At 43.2% G+C, this 23,839-nt stretch overlaps 1 protein-coding gene and 1 long non-coding RNA gene across 9 annotated transcripts in view; one reads left to right on the top strand and one right to left on the bottom strand.

Annotated features, from left to right (window-relative positions):
• Positions 1–3,972, bottom strand: part of NEK7 (NIMA related kinase 7) — a 157,985-nt gene extending 154,013 nt beyond the window's left edge. The window contains exons 1-2 of one of the 5 annotated variants that reach the window (XM_077902358.1): positions 1,541–1,907; positions 1,236–1,423 (exon numbers count right to left, since the gene is read on the bottom strand). The gene's annotated coding sequence lies outside the window, so the exon portion shown is untranslated. Of the gene's footprint in view, positions 1–1,235; positions 1,908–2,540; positions 2,564–2,985; positions 3,360–3,817 lie in introns of those variants that run through there. The other 4 variants (XM_077902356.1, XM_077902359.1, XM_077902362.1 and 1 more) reach the window with 4 other exon arrangements.
• Positions 1,608–21,995, top strand: LOC144316455 (uncharacterized). 4 transcript variants are annotated; one of them, XR_013382417.1, is made up of 5 exons: positions 1,608–1,947; positions 2,305–2,769; positions 2,869–3,067; positions 19,923–20,040; positions 21,792–21,995. It is a non-coding gene; the product is annotated as an uncharacterized LOC144316455 (long non-coding RNA). The 4 variants fall into 4 exon arrangements; XR_013382418.1 differs by lacking the exon at positions 1,608–1,947 and having other exon boundaries at positions 2,143–2,769; positions 2,869–3,071; XR_013382416.1 differs by lacking the exon at positions 1,608–1,947 and having other exon boundaries at positions 2,144–2,769; positions 19,951–20,040.
• The last annotated feature ends 1,844 nt before the right edge of the window (positions 21,996–23,839 follow it).

Genomic DNA, 23,839 nt, shown 5'->3' with positions numbered 1-23,839 from the left:
TCATCTCCCCTTCTCGTTCCCACTGTTCACTAAAAACCATGAAATACAATCTTTTAAGTGTTTTCATGAGAATGAAAAAATACTTTATAGAGATCTATAACATACAGAGGCAATCAAGCTATTAGTCACCCAAAGAGGGATGAGGAGTTTAAAAGTTTTTACAACTCTAAGAGTGAATTGCTATACACTAGTTTTACACATAATTTAAAAATTCTCAACTGCCATTATATCCTGCAAATAAATACGTCTCATTACAATTATATAACCAAATGTTATTCGCCCATATTCCCTATAAAAATGGGAGGAGGGACGCCTGGGTAGCTCAGTGGTTTTAGCGTCTGCCTTCAGCCCAGGCTGTGACCCCGGTCCCGGTCCTAGGGTCGAGTCCCATGTCAGGCTCCCTGCATGGGGCCTGCTTCTCCCTCTGCCTGTGTCTCTGCCTCTCTCTGTGTGTCTCTCATGAATAAATAAATACAATCTTTAAAAAAAAAAAATGAGGGGAGGAGGAATTAAATAGAAACATTCAAAAGTATGAAGAAACACTTAAAACATCTAGCTATATATTTGTGGAAGTGTTTCGATAAAATAATCGATAAAGCAATTCAAAGCAAACAATAATCCTATGTCATTTCCGAGACACCCTCAGGTATTATGCTAAGTGTACTGCCTGCCATGCTTTATATATAATATACTAACCAGAGCACATAAATATCTGGAGGGGCAGATATTTTAAGTGAAGGAAACCAGGAATGTGGACAGAGTGCAGCTTTGTGCAACTGCAGCTGCAAAGCAAGTTGTTTTTAAAATACCAAAGCTTATTAAAAAACAAAAAAGAAGAAGAAAAAAAAATCAAAGGAAACAACCTGAAAGGAACTTTGCGGCCTATCTAATTAAGCAACTTCTCTTCCAAAATCCCATTCAAATAATCACTGTTCTCTCCTATGCAGACACCCCATAGGGGGCTACTTTAGGAATACTCCTGAGACAAGATTTTTAAAACAGGAGTTTGGTTCCAGAAACTCTGTGCAAGTCTCTAATGGCACCTCAGACCACATCTTTAAATGAAAAGAAATGTAGGTTTCAGTTAAATAAAAAAATAAAAAAAAAAGAGCAACAGGTGAGAAGAGAAGGAGAGGAGGCTACCCAAGTGCTTGTGATAAAGGAGGGCCCCGAAGCGTCCGCGGCGAGGGCGAGGAGGACGGAGGGGTGGAGTGTGAGGCTGCACACTTACTTACCCAGCCTACAACTGCGCGTCCGGCCCTTCAAAAGGACAATCCTGATTCTCATCATCTGGGACCTGGGTCTGCTCCCCGGGCCGGAAGCCCCCCTCCTCCACCTGCGCGCTGCTGCCATCATACCAGGCGTGCTTTTCGCATTCTTGGAATAAGGGCTGTGTTACGGGGCGGGAAAGGAGCTCTGCAAACTGCACGGCCAGGAAACGTGTGTTAAGTGGGAAGAGGCACGGAGGGAGCTACAGGTGGGACCCCCATCCATTAACCGCCCCCCCCCCAAACGGCAGCTGCGAGTACGGGCTACATACACCTGCACCCAAAGTTAACGCTCTTTTCTTTTCAGGTCGATAAAAAGATTCTTTAAAACCGTGCCCAGATGTCCAGGTAGCTGTGGGAGAAAGCCTAACAGCTCAGACTGTGACGCTCCGCGGCTTTCGTTCCCTCGTGACGTCAGAGGACACCTGCCACCGGTCCACCTGGGCGTGCGGCTTGCGGACCACCTTCCGTGGCCGCTGCACAGCCTCGGACGCGGCGGGGCGTTGCTCCAGGAAGAAACGAGAGACGGGGCCACGGGCGGGGGGGGGAGTGGGAGGAAACCGCAGCCTCCTCGCCTGGATCCCACGCGGCTGGTCGCGGGGCCTCAGGCCGGAGCCCGTCCGCCAGCCCGCATCCCTCCAGGAGGACCTTCTGTCCCGCCTCCAGGGCCGCGACCCAGGTAGGAAGTACCCGCCCTCCCGAGCGGAGACCGCGGCGTCCTCGCCGCTCATTGGCTGCGGGGGCCGTCAGTGCTGCGGAGGGCGGGGCCTCCGGGGGACGGAGCTGCGGGGGGCGGGGCCTCCGGGGGTGGAGCTGCGGGGGGCGGGGCCTCCGGGGGGGAGGCCGCGGGGAGCAGCGGCGCAGGCCCGCACGTCGCCCCGGGTCGCCGCGGCGCTCCCCAGCCCAGACCTCCCGCCAGTCTCCACTCGGGGGTGGGGGGGGGGGTGTGGAGGGGGAGGAACCTCCTCTCAACGTGCGGGTCACACTCCTCCACGCGGCAGCGTCTCACAGCGCCCACACCTCTCCCCCAACCCAGGCAAGCGCCTCGTCCCGGACCGGCCGGAGAGATGCTGCGGTTTTAGGGATGAAGCAAGCTGTGGACTGGATCCCCCGCGGGCAGCAGAGGATTCCTACCCCTGGGAGGGACACGATTGCTTAGGGTCTACGTTAACTGCTCCCGGTGCGCTGGCCTTGGCCAAGTACTAAAGCCCGCAATACTCGGCGTCCATTCAGCAAGCGCTGATGGTGCCTCTTGCTTGATCGATCACCCACCGCTCCCAGCGCTCTGTCCACCTGTCCCTCTGCAGAGCCGTCCTCCGGCCACACCCGCAGCAGCTCGAGCTCCCGCACGCAGTCACCACCACGCACGCGTTCTGTCCTCTAGCCTGTAGGGCGACCTCACAGGACACACTACCGGTGCCTGCAGGGAGTGCGCGTACTTTCTCGACGCTGCAAACTCTTGGGAGGAACAGTCAGAAGCAGTCGTTCTGGTTAATAACAGGTACGCGACGCTCTAGAAACTACGCGCCCTCGATTCTTACAACAGCATCCTCACGATCAGTAGTCAGGGAAAAATCATTTCGTTTTGTAATGTTTTCAGGCTTTCCAGTCCCGTCTGCAGGGCTGCCCAAGGATGCGACATACCCTCCCGTAAAATAAGTCTATTTTCAGTACCTATGCGTAACCAGGAGTACAGCCACGAGAGACCACGATTTACCTGTCTGGCACATCATCTCCCAAGGCCTGCAGGACACCGCAAAGAGGCAACTCGAGTTCTCCAGCACCCACTGCAGCATCCTGTAGGTAGTGTTCCTTCCTGGCACTGTGCTACGGCAATGTGGGCTTCTCTTTTTTTTTTTTTTTTTTCTTTTTATGGGGGTCCCCTCGGTCTCCCTGGCTTCGGCCTCAATTCTCAACTTATTTTTGCATTGCCACCATCACCACCAAGGTTCTCTATTGCCTTGCAATCTCACGCACGCACACACACACATCTGCTAAATCTAGCGGGGTCCCATGAAACCCCACTCCCCGCCGGGTCGGCCATCCTCCCTGGACTTCTCAGGCGACCTCAGCTACTCCGTCGGCTACTCCGTCGGCCGCGCCGCGCCCCCCGCCCACTCTACCGGGCGAACTTCACTCCTCCGAAGTCGGGCCGCCGCCGAAGCCTGACAGCCGGACCCAACCAATCAGCAACGGATAAATAACCGGCGCCGCCAATGAGCAGCAGCCGAGGGCCGGGAGGCGGGACTTCGCCCAAGTTCCTCGGGTCCTGCAACCAGAGACCTGTTGCCGCCGCCGCCGCAGCCGCCGAGCTTCTTAGTTACGGCGGCGCCCACGGCAGCCCGAGGCCGCCAAGCCCGAGCGGGGCACCGAGCTCCTGCCGCCCGCCCCCGCGCCCGCCCCCGCCCGGCGCGCCCCGCCCCGCCCCGCCCCGCCCCGCCGGGGGATCCCGCAGGCCGCCCGCGCGCTCCCGTGCTCGCCCTCCGCGCCCGCCTCCCGCGGGCAGCCCCGCCCGGCCCCGGGCGCCCGAGCCCCCGGCAGCCACTCACCGGGAAGTTGGAAGTTTCCGGCGCTCCTGCCCGCCGGGGGCCCCGGGGCGGCTGGGCCGGGCGGCGCCGCGGAGAGGCCCGCTGGGCCCGGGGCTGTGGCTGCGAGGCCGGGAGCCGATCGCCACCTCCCGCCGCGCCGCCCCCGCGGACGCTGCCGGCGCGGCCCCCACCCTGCGCACGGCGAGGCGCGGCCCGAGGGCGAGCCTAGCGGCGGCCCATCCTCCGCGCCTCCCGCCCCTCCTCCCGCGGCCGCCGCTGTCAGCGGTGTAAACATCCCGGCAGCCCCGAGGAGCGGGGCGGGGCGGCCGCCGGCTCCTCCTCCCGCGCCCGGGCCCCGCCGCCCGGCTCCCCCCGAGCCCGGGGCGGCCGCTGCCCGGGAGCCTGCGCCCTCTCCGCTGGCACGTGCGTGCCGCCGCGTGCAAGCAGCGAGCTCCCCCGGTGCACACCCCCCCCGCCCCCCGGATCCCGGCGTGTCGATTCCACCCTCTTTTACCATGTGGTTCAAACTACCTCTGCGCTAACCACGCCTGGCATCGGGGACGCCGGCTGTTAGGGCTGTTAGGGCGTTCCGCAATACTGAGCAGCTCCTGGGGACTGGGAGGCACCGGAGACCCCCCGGGACCCCGGGGCTCCAGCGGAGCCGCGAGACTCTCCTCCGGGAGCACCTGGGCACGTGTTGCTGCAGATGACCCCGAGCAGGCGGTACGGAGCCGAGCAGGCCGGCGCCCTAATCTTCGTACCACCCCCACCCCCACCCCCCCATGAACTCGGTGACGTGGCAGCAAGTTCACTCACCTCCCCCGGGGTGAGCACAAGAACAGTAATAAAACTCCTCGACAGGACCCAGGTTAGAATTAAACGAGATAAGCAAGGTGCTTCAAGACAAGAACCTAGCCCCTAAGTACCCCTTAAGTAGCTGTTACTGCCCCCCCCCCACCAGGTCTTGCACTAGCTCGGCTTACCCACCCAAGGGGTTGGAACCAAGAATGAACAGATTACAGCTCCGAGACTTCAAAAGTTAAAGCCACGGGGGTGTCAAGAGGACACTGGTACGCGTCTGCTCGCTCGCAGATGCTGTGGGCCGCGAGCTCTTGCACGTTCCTCCCACGGAGGTGGAGCCTCATTCCCTCCCCACTTGTATCTGCGCTGATCTCTGGCGACTTTGAGCGGTGGAGTTTGGGAGAAACTATACTGTGAAAGATTCTAGGCGAGGCCTTCAGAGAACTGGCATTTGCACCTCGGGCTCTTGGAGCTGTGAGCCTCCCTGTAAGAAGTCCAGCTACCCTACTGGGAAGACCACATGGAGAGCCCCTGAGATCGCACGGCCCTCTAGACCTCCCACCAAGGTTTTAGGCACGTGGGTGAACCCATCCCAGACCCTGTAAATCAAACCAGCTCTTGCAGCCAACATCACGCAGAGCAGAAAAAAATTCCTCCAGCTGAGCCCCGCTAAAATTGCTGGCCCACAAGTCAATGAGGCACTAATGCCAGAATCTTTACAAGTTCGTATGACAGGGTGAACTTCATCAGTTAGAGGCCTTAAGAGCAAAGACAGGTTTGCCAAATGATGAATTGAGCTTCACAGGCGCAGCGCAGAAATTTGCCTGAGGTTCCAGCCTACCTGTCTGCCCTGTAGAATTCACACTCAAGATTGCAATTCTTTTTTTTTTTTTTAAGATTGCAATTCTTACCTGAATCGCCAGCCTGCCTGCCCTATAAATTACAAACTTCCCAACCCCCCATAATCACTTGAGCATAAAATAAAATGAAATATCCTAAATTTACAAAAAAAAAAAAAAGTAAAGCTATGGAATTAAGATTTGGAAAGTTTATTTTTTGCCCAAAAAGAAAGGTTAAGTTAAGATCTCAAGAAGGGATGTTAATTCCATTGGCTCAATAAGGAATAATAAATGTACTAGTCACTGTTCTAAGGAAAGAAGATATAATAGTTACCAAGATACAAAGTCCTTGTTATCGTGGAGCTTACACTGTAGAAGAAAAGGCAACTATCAACACCAGCAGCCAGGAAATGCGTACTATGTCAGATGGTGATTCATACAAAAATAAAGTAGGGTAAGGAGACGGCAAAGGGAGCATGCTGTTTGAAATATATTTATCTGGGAAGGCCTCTCGGACATTTGAGCAGAGACCTGAAGAAAGTGAAAAATTGAGCCATGCATCTGTCTAGGGGTAAAGCACTCGACTTAGAAGGAACAGCAAGTGCAAAGACCCTGAGTGGAAGTGGGCTTGGTATGTTTGAGGAACGAACAGGAGAAAAGTGTAGCTAAAATCCAATGAACAAAGGGAGAGCACTAACAAATGGGATCAGAAGAGGGGGTGGGGTGCAGGAAGGGGACAAATTAGAACCTTGGTAAGTTTGGAGTTTATTCTGAATGAAACGGAGAGTTGTGGAAGGGGTCACCAAAGCAGACTCACTGAGGATAAAAGAGCTGCACTGTGGAGAAGAGACCAGAACAATTCGAAGACTGTTCTAATGGTCGGGTAAAAAATATTGATGACTTACACCATTGTGCATACAGTGGAGATAATAAGAATGGTCAGATTCCAGATCTATTTCGAAGATTTGCCAGTGGGTTGGATGTGAGGTAAGAAAGGAGACCAAGATGAAGCCAGTGAAGTTGGAATTTGAACTGCCCCATCCTGTCACATCACAACAAATTAACATCAGTCTGTCAAATAAGAACCACGTCACTCGAGTCCTACACAGCACACCGGGAAGGAAAAATAACCAGATATTCCCAAGCTGAAGATATTTCGACCTGGTACGGTACAGGAACTATGATTAAAGGTTTTGGGGGATTTTGTTTGTATTTTAATATCTTTTGCACTACCTTTTAAAAAACATAGATTGATAGATAATAAAACATCCCCGTTTAAATAAACTTCAGATTCATCTATAGACCTGGCGTTTCACTGCTATGGGGAAAACTTACAGACCTTATGAACACCCATAAGCAAATAAATCAAAATGAGGTCACGAAACCCTTATAGCCACAAGGGTTTTATCTAGGAAATATTTTATTAGTGGCTATATGGTGCCCAAAGTATTGAAATCATCTGTATGTGTCCTCTTGCTTCACCTTAACAGACTACAGAGCTATAGCTATGTAGTAGCAAAGTGTTTTAAAGGTTGTTAAGACTGTAGAACTGAATCCACTGCACTTTCTCATTGTGGCTTTTTAGCAGCCTACGTGGAGATAAGCGAGGGGCCCCTGGCTTGGGCCCCAGCCCAGGGCCCCTGGCCTGGAGCAAATGCTAATGGAAAACAGAGAGATCTGGCCAAAGCAGCTCCTCTGGCCTCAGGGATCTTTCCAGCAGAGTCTAGCATTAACTGCTTTTCTATTATCTCCCGCCAAACTTGCTCCAAAAATGGTGTTCGGCTCCATGAAATGCACCAATTACAGTCCTTTATAGGAGGTACGTTTATCCTAATTACCCCACAATACATACCATTAACCATCAGGTTAACTTTGCTGTAAATGATACTTGATTATTATACTTAAAGCCTGTCAGCTTACACTAAGTTTCACATTTTATTATTCATATAACTTTGTTGGCCCCACACAATTAAAAATAAAAATTAAACATAGAATTGATTACCAATATTGATTGATTACCCGTAGGCTAAACCAGATCAGATGTTATCTACTATGTTCATTGTAAATGCAACTTCTCCATAAGGAGCAAAACTTGCTAGAAAAAAAAAAAAAAAAAAAAAGTTTTCCCAAATGAAGGATAGTGAGGTAATATTAAAAATAATTTTCTTTTGAAAAAAGATCCTAGCCACTAGAGTAAGACCAGAAATGTCTAGTCTTCTTGACTCTCAAACATAGTGCTGGCAACAGGTGTACTTAAAAAGCTACTAGTGATATTGGCAGCCACCGAATTTGGCAGCTAAATGGTGATGAGGCTTAGTCAAGCTGTTGAAATGTCTGGACTAAATTGGGCCAAGAGGAGGAAGTCAAAGTGCAGACTGCAGACAACCCAAGGGAGATCACTTTTCTCTAGTCCTGGCTGTAGTCACTGTCCAGTGTCAGAAAATAAATCTTTTTCTTTCTTTGAGACAGTCATGAAAAATATTAGAAAGCTACTTTTTCACTTTTATGGCCCCTTGCATTTAATTTGTAATGGATCGTGTAGATGAGCTTCCTATGAAAACAATAAAATCAGCCTTAATTTTATTCTCATATCAAATCCCTAGATTTCAAAATCACAAAAAGGCAACTCTGTTATATACCTAGAATTTAGTTATGGTATTTTGAGAATACAGTTCATAGTTAAAAATTGTGGCCTCCTGATGGCAGCTTTTTCCTGGCTAACTCTGTAGTAGTTACAAGACTGGGGAAACATTTCAATACACTATATACAGCTTTTAAAATGTATACTCCTAATGGAGGGAAATTTAATATGTTATATTGGTTGCAAAATAGGAAAGAAATAGTACAACTGGCAGTTGACGTTTATAATGTAATTTTCTTTGGCTACCAGAACTCAGTTGAATTTATGCTTTTTGTCTCTTGAATATAAAAGCCAAAAGGCCAATATGCAATGGGCCAAGAGTCAAAACAATGAAGGAAATATATTTAAAAATCACTTCCCTTTTCACACTTGTACACTCTACACTTGATGTGGAGCCAAATGGTCAGGGCATTCCACAGGACACACTCTCCTCAACAATGGTAGCATTTTCACAGAGCATTCACAAGCTCCTCTCAATTCTTATGTTCACAGAGAGTCGCGGTGATACCGTAATCAAATCCCAAAGACAATTTTTAGAAGTACAGGTTTCTCTGGAATATTTTATGTGGGTGCATCTACCCTGAGAAAGGGGTGTTACAAATACCCTGTGATTTCACAAAGGGTATTTGTAAGGTCTGGAAGAGGTCTACCGAATTTCTGCCTCCTTCTGTATCTTCTGATTCATCAAGTCCTCTTTTGTGCTCTTCGCTTAATCTTGGGATGCAACCATTCAAGTCTGAACAGTTGGAGCAATTTTCTATTTCCTAAATAGGAAAAAAATGGCAAATAATAAGTATTTTTGTTTACTTTTAGTATTTCCGCATGGTTGAGAGAGTACTCTCAGGGCTAGAATCCAGAAGCACATCCCAGAAGTGTCAACACAGGAGGTGAAACGTTGCATTCACTGTTGTGTTCATACTCTTTGCTTTTTGCTCATCCTCTTTGCTCGTACTTCAGCATTTATTGCTTAAAACATACATCTCTTCATGTATTTCTTCAACTGTCCTATTTAATGTCCTAAGTGTACTTTAAAATACGTCAGTAATTATTTCTTAAGCAGTTCAATTGCACTGTTAATGTTCAATCTATTTGGAAATACAGGATGTGAGTAAAACCAGATTTGGAAACTTGCCACATCAAACTCAAAGATATACTCAAAGCCGGCTTTTATTGTCTTTATGACCATAAGCCTCGTTAATCTTAAACAGCTTCAATATCTTCCATAATTCTGCTTCTGAATTCACTATTGGGTAAAATTCAAATTATGGAGACATGCTATTTCTTTAATCACTCTGTCATATCAGCTTTTCCATCTAAAAGTTAGCATTATGTAGAAGGAGTACCTAACACAACACTTTGTGGAATAAAACTGGATCATTTCCAAAGCTTGAGAACGTTGGGGCAAAAATCAGAGATGTGCTTAAAAACTTGAAGTACCTGTTCTCAAAGTCAGGGCAAGAACCTTTAAATTCATAAACCATGCAAGTACTGATGAAGACAAGTCAATCAATATTTGTGGGCTTATGTAATAATCCATTCTTTGAAAGAGTGGGAGGGATCCCTGGGTGGCGCAGCGGTTTAGCGCCTGCCTTTGGCCCGGGGCGCGATCCTGGAGACCCAGGATCGAATCCCACGTCGGGCTTCCGGTGCATGGAGCCTGCTTCTCCCTCTGCCTGTGTCTCTGCCCCTCTCTCTCTCTCTGACTATCATAAATAAATAAAAATTAAAAAAAAAAAGTTAAAAAAAAAGTGGGAGACAACAAACTGTACTGTCACCCATAGAATCTGCAAACAGTTCTAATAGGACAATATTGTTATATTGGCTCATCAGTGTTATTTATTTATTTCCTTATTTATTTGTTTACTTACTTACTTATTTCCTTACGAAAAAGAGGAAGAGAGAAAGCACATACTGGGGGAGGGGCAGAAGGAGAGGGAGAGAATCCCAAGCTGACTGGGCGATGAGCATAGAGCCACACTTGAGGCTTAATTGAAGGACCCCCAGATCATGACCCGAGCCAAAATCAAGAGTCAGACACTTGACCAACTGAGCCACCCAGGTGCCCCTCATCAGTGTTATTTATTGTTATGTCTCAAATAGGTTCATTTAATCCATAGAACTTTTAAATTATTTTTAACTTATTTATATATACATACATTATTATTATTTTTGTATATAAGTTAATTATGTTTAAAGTTATTTTAAAATCTTATTTTAAAGTTGCATGTACATTTAAAATTTACTTAAAGGTTTTATGTATGTAGATAACTTCAAAAAATAATTTTAAAGTGTATAAATACACACATACAATGTATAGTTTGGGCAACCAAAGTACGCAACTATTTAAGATTCTGTTATTTTTCGTTGTTCTTTCCTTGCTCAAACCGAAAGATAAAAATGGGGACACCTGGGTGGCTCAGCCAGTTAAGCGTCTGCCTTTAGCTTAGGTCATGGTCCCAGGGTTCTGGGATTGAGCCTCACATAGCAGAGAGCGTACTTCTCCCTCTCCCTCTGTCTGCTGCTCATCCTGCTTGTGCTTTCTCTCTCTCTCTCTCTCTCTCTCTATCTCTCTCTCATATAAATAAATAAAATATAATTTTTTAAAAAAAGACAAAAATAATCACTTTTTTCTGAAGACAATAAAATATGACTTCTTTATGTTCTAAATTAAATGAATTTAATACTTTATCAGGTCTATATCCTATAACTCTCAAGTAGGCAGGTATGTTTTACTCTTTACAATAGGAAGTTTGTAGAAATAGCATAATGTAAATTAGAGATGACTGGAAAAAAACATGAAAATGACTTAATGTCAAGAATTAGTTTGAATTTCCTACATAATTTTTTTAAGATACATTTCTGTAGTACTACATACCCAAGCTTTTATTTCTAATACCTAGCTAGTGATATTTTAGGCTATTGCACTGTCCTAAAATCTAAATATGTAAAGAGAGGGGTGTCTCAGTGGTTAAGGTCCTGCCTTCGGCTCAGGACATGATCCCGGAGCCTGGGATCCAGTCCCACATCAGGCTCCCTTCAAAGAGGTTGCTTATCCCTCTGCCTATGCCTCTGTGTCTCTCATGAATAAATAAATAAAATCTTTTTAGAAATAAATAAATAAATAATAAATATGTAGAGAGAGTATGTTAAGTCAGAACAATCAATATCATCTGAAACTTTGATTGTTTAGCCCCTAAAAGCTAGAATCTACTTTTATCATTTTCAGAATCTAATGTTTTAATTCCTTTTATGGATATTCTATGTATTTCCCTATTTCATAATCCTTTAAAGTTCTGTGTATGTAAACTATACAAAAATCAAAACAAAAAAAATCAAAACAAACACCCCCATCTGTTTCTTAACACATATGGAGATAATCAGCTGCCATATATTTTTTTTTAAGATTTTATTTATTTATGAGAGACACAGAAAGAGAGCGAGAGAGAGGCGGAGACACAGACAGAGGGAGAAGCAGGCTCCATGCAGGGAGCCTGATGTGGGACTCTATCCTGGATCCCGGGATCACAGCCTGAGCCAAAGGCCGCCACTCAACCACTGAGCCACCCAGGCAACCCTCAGCTGCCATATTAAGGGATTTTCACACCTGTGATGAGGCAGCAGCTCATGAACAGGTTCTGGGACCAGCAGCTTTGGGATTGAATATCCCCAGGCCCCCACCCCTGGGTTCTACCTCGGATGATAGGGTATGATGTGATGCAAAGACGAAGATGGTGCGGCTGAGGGAGGGAAAGAAGGTGCCAACTACAACAAAACACTTTCAGGTTTTCCTCTTCTCTCACCCAAAGATAGCAAAGGGGGAATGAAACTCCTGTCTCAACAGTCTTGTTCTTCTTCTCTAGTAAAGACAGAGTAATAAGTGTCCTACAGTAAAACACGACAAACTTAAAAAAGATACAGCCTCCAATTCGCCGTAAGAAGGAATTCCTAACCTTATAGAATAGATTCTCAAATACCCCTCTCTAGCCAAATTTTAGAATGGAATTTAGCTCACCTCTCTGGCCCAGTTTATGCATAAGTTGCCCCAAAACAAGAAGATGGGTTGGAATCACATAAGCTTACCTCCTAGTTTACATAAATCACAAATAAGCTTCCATAGTAGCTCTTTAGCAGTCCAGCTCCAGGAAAATGTGGAAGTAAGTCAGGTCTGTCCTTGTTTCACTCTTACTGCCCTCGGTACAGAGCTTTGTTCTCAGTTACCATCGGGGATTAACCATACATTTTTAGTTTTGTGGTTTTAAGAGCATGAAGCATTAGTGCATATCTCTGTGTTTATTTTTAAACCGAGTCTTGTGATTAGGAAGTAGGCTTCCATTCCTTGGTTCTTAAATGTTTTTTGATCTTTGATATCTTTGTTAAAGTACATATGCTAAATAAAATAAAATAAAATAAAATAAAATAAAATAAAATAAAATAAAATAAAATAAAATAAAGTAAAATAAAGTACATATGCTTTTAGAAGGAAGTTACACCTTAAGGCTACTTGATGAGTGCCTTGTGCGGATGAAGAGACAGTCTGAAGAGAACAAAGGATAAGACACTCTAGGCAGGGATAACAGGAAGGGACAACCTTTAGATTGGAGAGTCCAGGAATGCTTGTCAGAGGAAATGACATTTAAATGGCAGCTAAAGGATATAAAGGAGCCATCAAGGGGGAGCACTGAGGTCCAAAGGTAGCCACATCTGTTTTTCCTTCCTTCCATCTGGAGAAGAGCACCCAGGAGCTTACAGGCCCGGGTTACAAAGATGTCTACTCGGTGGCTTCATTTTTATGAACTGAGGAAAGGATTACTATTGATATAATAAATAAAATCTCTATCCGTGAAAAGGAAAATTGGAAAAATTTTCTACCCAGAAAGCCTCAGAATTATGCCAGTGCTTTGGGAAGGGCATGTGACTATTCTCTGCAGCCTGTTTTCTTGCTTTTCTTCCTCTCTCTTCTTACCCCTCCCCTCCTCAATCTTCTTCCTCACATGCTTTCTTCCTTTCTTCTTTCCTTTCCCAGACTTATTTATTAAATGTCTCGCATGCATTAGGACTCCAGTGGATTCTGCAAACAGCATTTCATTGTTTCTCACTTTTTTTAAAAGATTCTCTTTCCTTCCTTCCTTCCTTCCTTCCTTCTTTCCTTCCTTCCTTCCTTCCTTCCTTCCTTCCTTCCTTCCTTCCTTCCAAGACACAGAGAGAGAGGCAGAGACACAAACAGAGGGAGAAGCAGGCTCCCTGCAGGGAGCCCTATGCAGGATTCAATCCCAGGACCCTGGGATCATGACTGAGCCAATAGCAGACGCTCAACCACTAAGCCACCCAAGCGTCCCTCTTACCTTTTTTTTTTTTTTTAACATTTAACCTCTAGGAGTTGGAATGCATCCCATCGCTAATGATATCTTAGAATCAATGAACTAGAAAACAATGGTGTAAGCAGTGAGTCTTTGTTTTAAAAAAACCAGAATATTTTGATCAAAATCTGAGCACGAGATCTAAATTACAACTAAATTATATGCAGGGATTATGAGGAAGTCACTGAATCAAGCTTTTCTTATTTCTTTGCAAGTTCTATTTGGAATTGTTTGCCGTACAATTCAATATTTGCTATTTTCATTGTTTAAACAATTTTAAAAATTTGAAAATAATGGGAAACTAATTTTGACTAGATCTCAAAAAGCACAGTGGTAATTAACCATCATAAATAAAGTACTTATCACCACCAAGTGGCTGAGTAGCTTATTTGCAGGAAAGAGTATGAAAGAATGGAATAGAGTTGCCAAGCAAACTCTTAAATGTTACAAAAAACTCTCCCAGGTGAAAGCAGGTAGAGGGCAATGATACTGGTTATAATCTCCACATCTCCAATAAAGGAATTGAGAAAGAATAATAAGTGCCCAGAAAACATGGGAGTAAACAAATCCTTGTGAAGAAAAAGCTACTCTTTTATATATATTTTATGATTGTATTATCTTGGAAAAGAATCCCATAAAAACACGTGTGTGCACACACACGCATACACATATGCACACCCACACACACACACACACTCATAAGCCCAATCAGATGGATGTGAAATGCATACATTTGGTAATAGCAGAGGTGCAAAGAAACACACAACTCAGTGGTTCTCAACTCTGGCTGTACTAGGCCTCATCTGCACAAATTCTACTTCACTTAGTTTGAGGAGTCTTGGATAATTAATATTTTAAGAACTTCTCTAAGTGATATTAATGTTCAGCCTAGATTAAAAACCATGAGTAAAGGCTCAGTGGTTGAGCACCCGCCTTCAGCTCAGGGCATGATCCCAGGGTCCTGGGATTGAGTCCCACATCGGGCTCCCTTCAGGGAGCCTGCTTCTTCCTGTCTGTGTCTCTGCCTCTCTCTCTGTGTGTCTCTCATGAATAAATAAATAAGACCTTTAAAAAAAAAAAAAAAGAACCACGAATAATTGATATTTATTGAGTTCCTACTATGGCTAAAGCCCCATATTAAGTACCCTTGGAGGATATAAAGGGTTAAGGAATACAAAGTTATGTACTCTGAGGGAAATAAAGAATAAGATCTATAAAGAATTCACAATAATATGATCCTGAACCACTATAAACTCCACCACTATCACGCTAAGTGTCTGTGAGACCGGTATTAGACTAGTATCATCTTTAGGTGTTGGCAGGATGTATGTGAACCTTTCATGTGCACACACACAGACTCAAACAGCACATTAATAAGACATAAAAAAAAAATGAGTCTCATTATTTGTTTCATCATGCTACTCAAGCCGTACCCTCTATGTGTTTCTCAAAATGGCCTTTACTAAAATCACATGGAGAGCTTTTTAAAAATATCATTGCCCTACCTCCATATTATAGAATTTTAAAGAGTAGGCCTAGGGATTCTAGAAAGCTTCATTTTTAATATGCTCCTTGGTGATTCTAATTCACAGAAAAAGTTCCAAACCACTGATTTACACCAGCACTTTTTTTTTTTTTCCTTCTGGAGATAGTGTTTGCCTGTGTGAATGTGATCCTGGGGGCTGGGGGTAGGGAGTGATATTATATCTAGGTATAGAAATAAATGTTGCCTATAATCTAAACCATTGCCTTAAGTTTAATTACTAAGTGTATTAATGACACATCTGCAACAGTCGTTGTCAGGTGCAGGGGCCCAGATTAAGTAGGTTGTTGGCTAGGTACAGTTCCCACACCCTAGCTGTTATATTCATTGCTTCCCTCTCATCACAGGAGAAAGTCCATGAGCAAGTAATAGTATTATTAAGATAACTTTGGATACACTCTTATTTTTAAGAAAATGCTTGATATCCTCAGTATTCTAACTATTGTTGGAAACACATTATTTGCTCAAACTGTGTTCATCACAATAACTAATTAGGAATATTTAGGGATATTTTAAATATTCAAGTGAATCATAGCAATACTTGAAACATTTGTCACACATCTTAGGAACTACTAACTCTAGGTGGTTCACTGTTTGGACATCAAATAGAGCTGCATTCTTTTGCATGACGGCATATCTTTGAGCAACTAAGTTTTGGAAGATTCCTGAGATTAGAAAGCAGGTAGCATGAGAAAATCAATGTAGAACCAAAAATGATGTGGGGGTGTCTAATCTGATGCTGGGGCTTAAGAAGCCGTGCACTGCCCAACAGACAAACACACCTTATTGGTAAGCAATTGTGATTGTTCAAGAATGAAATAAAAATAGTATTTATTCTTTCAAATGGTACCTATTCTTTTTTCAAATGGCTACTAAGTTGTTAGGACATAAATACTAAGTTGTTAGGGCATGTCTTCCAAGTGAATTACTTGGTGAACTCAACTGCTGGGGGTTTTTTTGTGTTTGTTTGTTTTGCCATGGGGTTTGTTAAAAAAAAAAAAAAAAAGACTGATACGTGAACTGAGAAAGTTTGGAGATCTCTGCATACCAGTGAATTGCAGCATTAGAGCTGAGAGTTAGTGCTCTTGATGGTCTGAATTTTAATATACCTGAATTTGCTTTGTTTCCATCTCAACTCCTCTAGTTATTCAAACAGTATTTATCACAAGCTCACTGGAAAGTACCAAGTCCCTAAGGGCACATACTGATGAATGATACAAGACTTCCCTTCTAAGTATCCTTTGTATCTTCCTACACAAATATACTTTCTACAAAATGAACTATTTAGTTATAAGATCTTTCTTCTGTGCAACACGTGTAAAAAATACCATATCCCCAAAGAAAGAATTAGAGCAACTATCAATTCGACCACGTTCCCATTTTCACCTTCCCCAAATTATGCAGATTAATCAATAATTCAAGATACTTCATGTGCCATATACTTGACAATTTGAAGCTGTCAGAGCAATAGCTTTAGACAGAGTAGCAAGATGACATTTGTGGCTAAGGAACTGGAAGGCAGACTCAGCATTCGCTAACATGATCATTACCCTTCAAGGGTGAAAGATTAGTCACTTCACCTTTAAGGGAGATTTCACTGGATGTGCTGGGCAACAAGGAAGGAGGATTTTAACTTTAGAACAATCTTATCCCACAGGATAAACACTCAGGAAAGTTCTACTAGTTATTTTTTTCTTTTTCTTTTTTTAAACCGAGTGACACTGCTAGTACTTTAAATAGAGAGACTCCAAATACCAGAGTAAAGTGATAAAAATTTAATACTAGAAAATGTTTAAGTGTTCATTTAAAGAATTATCATATATTTTACATCACAGCCAGAACTACTATGTCATTGCCAATGCATGCCAAGGGGGCATCAAAACAGTATTTTAAATATTTTAAAATCCTGCGTGATTCCCAAATTTATTATGTTTTTTGTTGTTGTTGTTTTTTGTTTTTGTTTGTTTGTTTTTTTAAGTGGAACAGATTTGGAGTTAGAGAAAAGCCCTGGGGAAACGAAACTTACATTTTTAAAACATTCTCTCCTCTTTCTTCCACTCTTCCCTAATTAGACTTTGAATGACTGAATAATCAAGAAAATGGCAAAAGAGGGAAGGGGAAGAAGAAGGAGGAGGAGGAGGAGCATTCGGAGGAGCGGAAGGGGGAGGGGAGAAGAGAAGGTGGAGGAGAGGAAGGAGGAGGAAGAGAAATATGTAAATATAATTACAAAAGAACTGGAATAAGCAGAATTTATACTAGTTGTTCAAGGTGAACTTGGAACCCAGCATTACAAAATTTTGATCTTATGACTAAGGATTCCCACCAATAAAAATAGCCATCCTGGATGCCTGGATGGCTCAGTGGTTGAGCGTCTGCCTTTGGCTCAGGTTGTGATCCCGGGGTCCTGGGATCGAGTCCCTCATTGGGCTCCCTGCGTGGAGCCTGCTTCTCCCTCTGCCTGTGTCTCTGCCTCTCTCTCTCTCTCTCTCTCTCTCTTTCTCTCTCTTTGTCTCTCTCTGTCTCTAATGAATAAATAAAATAAAATAAAATAAAATAGCCATCCTTCTCCAGTTTGGAAGAAAGAAAACAACCTCCTTTTCCATAAGTCTTCTTTATTGAAGTGATTTGTGGAAAACACTACAGTGAATGGAAGACGGCCACCTACTGAGGCCACCAATATCTAAGGGGCGAAGTAATAAGCAGCCTTCATTACATGTCCCCTTTGCTCCCCATATGCGTCCCCAGTATGTTAGTTCGACATTCCTACATCTTTATGCTTTCCCCCATGCATCCATCAGGTGGAAAAGTGGTTCCTCCTTCACCAACGAGCTGGTGGGTTATCTATTTTGTAAATCTGAGGATAAATTAAACATGCTCATTTACATAGGCAATTCTAACTGCTAACCATTTAGAATGTTTATAATCGTCTTACCTATACAACTTCGAAGGGCAATTGGTACTCTTTTCAATTTGGGTGACATGAGTAGGTAGTGGGGAGATATAGTTTGTGGAGGGCGTGGGGTGGACACCGAGAAGTCTATTTGTAGAACTATTACATAAATTTTGAAATACCGAGCAGACTTGGCATTTCTTTTGGTCCGAATTGTGACTCTCCCCAAATGCATATGCTGAAGTCCTAACCTCTAGTATTTCTGAATGTAACTCTAGAAATAGGGTCTTTAGAGAGGTGATTAAGTTAAAATGAAGATGGAGGGGACTTAATCCAATCTAATGAGTGTCTTAGGGAAGAGGATATTTGTACATGAAAATGTGATGCTAGGGTTGTGTGTGCACGGAAAAAAGATCATGTGAAGAGGGAACAAGAGGGAAGTCATCCATAAGCTGAGGAGAGATCTCACAGGGAACCAACCCTTCTGACATCTTGATCTTGAACTTTCAGCCTCCAGAGCTGTGAGAAAACAAATTCCGATTGTTTAATCCACCTAGCCTGTGGTATTTTGTAATGAGAGCCCTAGCAAACTAATATGACACCTTAGACAATAACTAGAGCGTATTTGAAATCTTGCGCTATTACTCAACCATAGTTTAGTTTGTTACAGAAGTCTCCAAAAAATAAAAGGAGATTTAGTTTTCTTTTTTTAAGGAACCAAAATGGAGCATGGTTTTTAAAATAATCATTATAAAAACCTTCAACATTCTCCATCGATATCAATGCTGGATAGAATTTTGGAACATAAATACAAATGATTCTATGTTTACTTTTGTTTTAAAACTCTGAGAAATGGTGCTCTGCAAATTCCAGTGGTATGTGATTTTCCACAACTCGTTTAACAAGTGTAGTGTTTTTTGAGGAATGCCCAATTTACAGTGAAGGGTAGTTATTAAATTGGAGCTTTACCTATGTCTAGTTAAATTTTATAGTACGTTCTGATAGCTCTTTTTAATTTCATAGCTCTCTCTGAATTCCTCTTTGCACAACATGTGCAAGTTCCTATAAACCTGATCAGTTTTGGTGGCGTGTTCCTGTGAAAGTGAGATACACTTAGAAAAACAGTTCTAGAGCTCTTTGTCTGTGGAGTCCTTATATCTATCTCAATAAAAATACTTAAATTTGGGAACCCTGGGTGGCGCAGCGGTTTAGCGCCTGCCTTTGGCCCAGGGCGCGATCCTGGAGACCTGGGATCGAATCCCACGTCGGGCTCCCGGTGCATGGAGCCTGCTTCTCCCTCTGCCTATGTCTCTGCCTCTCTCTCTCTCTCTCTCTCTGTGACTATCATAAATAAATAAAAAATTTAAAAAAATACTTAAATTAATAAAGTTTGTATTTTGTAAGCAACAAAAATGCAATTGAAGTTCTTACAAAACTTTTTATGTTAAGGTGACTATTAAGAGGGTTTTTTCTTTTTTAAAGATTTTATTTATTTATTCATGAGAGACACAGAGAGAGAGGCAGAGACACAGGCAGAGAGGGAGCCCGACGTGAGACTCAATCCTAGGACCCCGGGATCACAACTTGAGCCAAAGGCAGATGCTCAACCACTGAGCCACCCAGGTGCCCCCATTAAGACGGTTATGAAGCACTTAGGGTCCCACAAAAAGAAATTAAATGCTTTCTCATATCTCTAACTAAATATTGGTCCTTAATGCAAATTTAGTAAAATCTGGAGTCAAAAACTATAATTCCCGAGGGTCTCGGTAATATGTTTCCACTGAGAATTCACTAGAGGGTCCCCAGGTCCACTGTGCCTCCTAACTACTTTCTCTGTTCCTGTAAATTCTACAGTTGACAGCTAGCTTAAAACCAAGGCCGTCTCTCCAAATCACTCATTAGGAAGGACAGTAAACAAGTAGAATGGGTTAAGTTGGCAAGGCTTTTCCTTTCATATTTTTGAGGGTGACATGGGTCAAAATGGTGTAGGGTGCTAGTACTAATTTTGCTCTTATTAAAATAGGTTACGTTCTTTTTCCTTTTTAACCAAACTAGGTTTCTTTCTCTAAAACCTGTCTCTCAGCCATTCATCACCATGACAGCATTACCAGAACTGGGAGGATTGATCACACACTCTCCCCTGAGGCAGGTGGTAATACAGCTCATTAATTTGGTGAGTGAGACAGATTGAAGAGTGATGTGGTTTCCTTGTTCTCCAAGTCGGTCAACTGATGGCCACTGTCCTCACCAAGTGGTAGATTATAACCAGGTAAAAGAAATGTTTTTAAAAGTCATTAGAAGAGCAATTTATAACAATACGGTATGCTGAGGATAGCACACATTTCTTATCGAGATGGCCTTATACATAACAGATTGGAGGTAGGGCTGCAAATTGCAGTGGAAACAACTGAGATTAGCTCCTATTATTATGCAAAGAATGAATTTGGCACCCAGCAATTAGATGATTAGAGTCATTAATTGAGTTTCTGTTATGTACGAGAATATATAACATCTTTATAGAGTAATTTTCACCTCCTGCTCTCCCACGTACATACATGTCATATATTCTATACATATTTTTGAGTCTCCGGGGGGGAAAAGAAAAAGCTGTTCTTAGGATTTGACTGATATTTCTTATTACATAAACATATGTAGAAACGCAATTCTGAACTATAGTTTGCCTAGCGAAATGCAGTATTATTCTACTTCTAATTTATAAAATTCCTTTCAGAGTAGCACGTGGTCTATTACCTTTGCTATTAAGAACGTGTAGAGTCATCTGTCAATATTTTAGTTGCAAACCTCTTAGTTCATGAATCATCTATACCCATACTGGGGACTCACATCAGGCAAATCAGAATAGGAACCTAAAAATGAGGGTGATGTTAGGCTTTGACAGAGCTAAGAGTAGACACATGTATATTCATTCTTTGCTTGAAATTGTCTTAATGAACCTAAAAAATTTAGTTTGTCCAAAAGAATGTTGAAATTATTTCCTTGTTTTTATTGTGTTTATTATTATATTATATATTTATATTTAATTTTATTTTTATTATATATTATTATGTTATATTTATTATATCTGTTTCAGTCGGTTGAGGTTGCTATAACAAAGTACCATAGACTGGGTGCAACAGAAACTTATTTCTCACAGTTCTGGAGGCTGGAAGTCATATCAGGGGGCCAGCATGGTCAGGTTCTAGAGACCTGTCTTCCAGGTTACAGACCGCCAGCTCCTTGTTAGATCCTCTCCTGGCTGGCAAGAGAGAACTCTAGGTTCTTCGTGCCCTTAAAAAGGTATAATCCCATCATGAAAGCTATACCCCCATGACCTCATCCAAATCTAATTATCCCCCTCAAAGACCACCTCCTCCAAATACCATCACATTAGGTACTGGGCTTCAACACATGAATTTGGGTGGGGGGGAGACACAAACATTCAGCCCATACCAACTCCTCATTAAAAATTCTGCCCTTTACTGATAAGGAAAATGTAATAATTTTTTTATTATGTATTTAGGATTTTTGTAGACCTTATATTTCCTTGTTAATTGATTATATGAAAACCTAAGTTTTTTGACAAAATTTTACATGCACAAGATTTTTAAAAATCAAGGAGTTCAGAAAGATTGCATGTGAAAAGCCATATGGTTCTGCCCCACATCTTCCTTTCTCCAGCCCTGTTCCGCAGACACAACCACTTTTATGTTTTTGCTTTTAGCAATTCTGATAGTTACCACCATAATTCTAAATAATATATGCTTGATTCATCAACTTTAAGATCTATCTTTTGGCTTTCTGCTCTGATAGACAAGATTTTAGGTAAAATAACTCCTCTAACTCTTCCCTAGAAAGTTCTTAATCAGTTATTCACTCATCTATCCATTCATTCACTCAGTGATTGCTTATTATTTTCCTTTCTAGGGAGATTTCTAAGTGCTTGGCGACATCAACTGATAAAAGAGACAAAATTACTGCCTTTCTTGAGACAGAAGAGGAACATCCTGCTTGTGTCAATGATATATATATGTCATTGATATATATATATGTCAATGATATATAGAGAAGGTCATCAGAGCTACAGAAAAAAAAAAAAGGTGAAGTGGTAAATCAGAAAGGGTGAGACTGGCAGCGTAGGTGAGTCTTCAAGACATGAGAGCATAGGCCACATGCACACCTGGGGAAGAGTGCTCTCTGGGTGGAGGAACCCATCAGTGTTAAGAGCCAATGCAGGTGCTCAGGAGCTTGCCACTCACATTTGGTGAATGATGGGAGACTGCAGTGGCAAGAAGAGTGAGCAAGGGCAGGAGCACAAGAGGATGAGCTCACAGTAGGATGGGGGAGAGCAGCACATCATGGAGGACCCATAAGGCTTTTAGAAGGCCTTAGACTTTTACTCTGGGTCATCTGGGCATTCTTTGCGTGATTGTGAGCAGAGACATCACAGGATCTTCCTTACATCTTGAAAGGACCCCTCTGGCTGCTGAGTTCGAATATTTTGTAAAGGGACAAAGAATGAAGCAGGGGGAAGCTGGGAAGCTATTTTAGTAATTTAGGGCAAAGACTGTAGGAGCTGGGATGAAGATGTAAGCCATAGAGAAATTAAGTCGTTTTCTGTATGTATTTTGAAAGCAGAACCAACAGAATCTCCTAATGAATTGGATTCAGGTTGTAAGAAAAAGAGATAAATAAATATAATGCAGCAAGTTTCATCTCCCTTTAAATTATCCTTGTTTCTACTTTGAACAATATACTTATGCTTTTACGTATTGTTCCATCAGGGTGGTAAGCATCTGCCATTACCTCTAATGACCTTTCAAATATCATATTTGGGGGAAAACTTATGTTGTGACTCTTTCCTTTCCAAAAGAAAAAGAAGAGCCCAATTCCAAGTCCCATTTCCCTTGCATCTATGACAGAATCATGTGACCTAGTTTCTCCCAACCAGATGCACCGATTTCCTGTGACCAACATGAAGGGAGAGAAACAGGCTCCTCTGGAATTTCCATCTGTGTGGGTGTGTGGATGGCAGTGGGTGTCAGATGGCGGCGGTGATAGTGGTAGTGGTTCGCCAGGGATGCGTGATGGAGTTCCTAGAACAAAGTCCAATTGGTTGGGCAGCAGCAGCAATCTCTTCTAATCTTCAGTGGACAGCACCACGAGTTACAGACCTGTTCTGCAACATGCTTTTGGGTATTATTCTTAGAAATAGCCTTGAGCCTGTTTGTTTTGGGGGTTTGTTTCTTTGGGTTATTTTTAGTTCTGCCCAAACTAAACTCATTGTTAGCCTTCCCATATAATTGTAATGATCTCCTCTCTGCTCAGTAGAGTCAAAGTGACCCTCCCTTGCTTTCATCTCACATTAACACCCTTGATGAATGCCAGCAACTAGAGATGTTGTCTTTTCATTCCCTGTCTTTTTTTTTTTTTTTATGATAGTCACACACAGAGAGAGAGAGAGAGAGAGAGGCAGAGACATAGGCAGAGGGAGAAGCAGGCTCCATGCACCGGGAGCCCGACGTGGGATTAGATCCCGGGTCTCCAGGATTATGCCCTGGGCCAAAGGCAGGCGCTAAACCGCTGCACCACCCAGGGATCCCCTCATTCCCTCTCTTGTAAGGTGAGGATGCTGATGGCCCTAGCTTTCCTATCAGCTTATTTTTCACCTTCTACCTTCCAACTTCAATAATCTAAACTTTTAGAGGATCAATGTTGATAACATTCATATTTGGTTTTGTGACCATACCTCAATCCTTTTTAAAAAAATATTTTATTTATTTATTCATGAGAGAGAGAGAGAGAGAGGCAGAGACATAGGCAGAGGGAGAAGCAGGCTCCATGTGGGGAGCCTGATGCAGGACTTGATCCCAGGACACTGGGACCACGACCTGAGCCAAAGGCAGATGCTCAACCACTAAGCCTCCCAGATGCCTCTCCATACCTTAATCTTTAATGTTTTATCTATAAGTTAA

The sequence above is a fragment of the Canis aureus genome, chromosome 6, assembly GCF_053574225.1.
Source record: "Canis aureus isolate CA01 chromosome 6, VMU_Caureus_v.1.0, whole genome shotgun sequence".
NCBI lineage: Eukaryota > Metazoa > Chordata > Mammalia > Carnivora > Canidae > Canis > Canis aureus.
Note: the sequence above shows the minus strand (reverse complement) of the source record. Positions and strands in the feature narration are given on the sequence as shown.